The sequence below is a fragment of the Hipposideros armiger genome, unplaced genomic scaffold (assembly GCF_001890085.2).
Source record: "Hipposideros armiger isolate ML-2016 unplaced genomic scaffold, ASM189008v1 scaffold_437, whole genome shotgun sequence".
Taxonomy (NCBI): domain Eukaryota; kingdom Metazoa; phylum Chordata; class Mammalia; order Chiroptera; family Hipposideridae; genus Hipposideros; species Hipposideros armiger.
The window spans coordinates 590,732-592,096 of NW_017731787.1; the positions used below are offsets into that span (position 1 = coordinate 590,732).

A 1,365-nucleotide genomic window follows, 5' to 3' on the forward strand; every position below is an offset into this window, starting at 1 on the left:
AGGTAGTAGATTGGGGAAGGGGGGTTATCATTTTGTGAGGGGTATAAATGTCTAACTATTACACTGTTTTGTACACCTGAAGCTAATAAAAAAAAATTAGTAACTAGAGAAATGCTAGTGTTGGAATATTTTTTGAAGATACAAATAAGAAGTTAAAAAGTAGTTTGGTGAGGCAAAAACAATCATTAGTACTGGAAGCAAAGTATGTACCTTAATTTTTAAAACACTTTATGACCAAGTACTATTAGATAGCAAGCACTGTTTTTTTTTAATACAACAGCTGGGTAGGCAACTCAAAGGGCTGCAAACATTGCCCCCTGGCACACAGAGGTCTGGCTTATTTTAGCTTTACGCAGGACCAGCCAGCTTACCTCTGGGAAAGAAAGTCCTGCCCTGGGTACGCCGAGGTCCTGGTGTCTGCAGGGCCCTTCTTAGATGGCAGACTTCCTGGGTTAAACCTCCCGATTAGCTTTCCCTTTATCTGTTCTGAATCTCTGTCTTTTTGTTCTCTTTTCTGGGGGACTTCATTTACTTTATTTTCTAATTCTGATATTTTAAAATAGGAAGCTGTTACTATTTTATGGCTATAACACTAATTTTAATTTTTCTGAGGCTACAAATGATTGTTTATTAATTTTTCCTTGTTTCCTATATCATCTCTATTTTTTTTTTGAGTCAATTTTTCTGTTTATCTTGGTTTTTCTATTTATGTATATGGCTTTCCTGAAATGCCTGGTGACCCTTAGCTGCCCAGTCACATTTATGAAAAAAGCAATAAAAATGTTTCAGCCCGTTGCATTTATGGGGAGTCTGTCAACTAGCAGGTAGAAAGGTGGCACTCCCAAATGCTGGACAGCAAAACATTTTTATTTCTCGTCTTTTGATTCCTTTAGAGAAAGAAACGCTCTGAACTTATGCCTGAGGGATAGATGTCTGGCTTCCAAATGTCCCCTCATCGCTTACTTCTGCCCTGTGTTGGACCTGGTGCTTTGAAGTTCTGATTTTCTCCAGGGTGCTGCAAGAGAAGGCTGCTGCCTGCCCAGCTGTGTTCCCTCCGTCTGCACCCCACACTGAGGTTTCCTTCGTCCTGCCTCATTAAATACCACTCTTGCAGCTGTTTTCCATCTTCTAGAAGCTACTTACCCACTGGTGACCTGTGGCTTGTTCACTTTGTCCATGTAGGTTTCTACTGTTTTTTCTTTTTTCCTAACGCCTTTTGTCTCATCTTAATGAGGTCTCCAGGGCGAGAAGGGATAAACTTGTGTATTATCGCATTATCAATTTTGTTTTTCCAAATCTGCTTCCTACAGGTGCTAGAATGTTGCTCCAGTTGACACTACAGATCTCTTTTCAGGCCCAAGACAG

At 40.2% G+C, this 1,365-nt stretch overlaps 1 protein-coding gene across 1 annotated transcript in view; it reads right to left on the reverse strand.

The window, feature by feature from the left end:
• Positions 1 to 1,365, reverse strand: part of TTC12 (tetratricopeptide repeat domain 12) — a 54,354-nt gene that overhangs the window by 4,240 nt on the left and 48,749 nt on the right. The window lies entirely within an intron of this gene.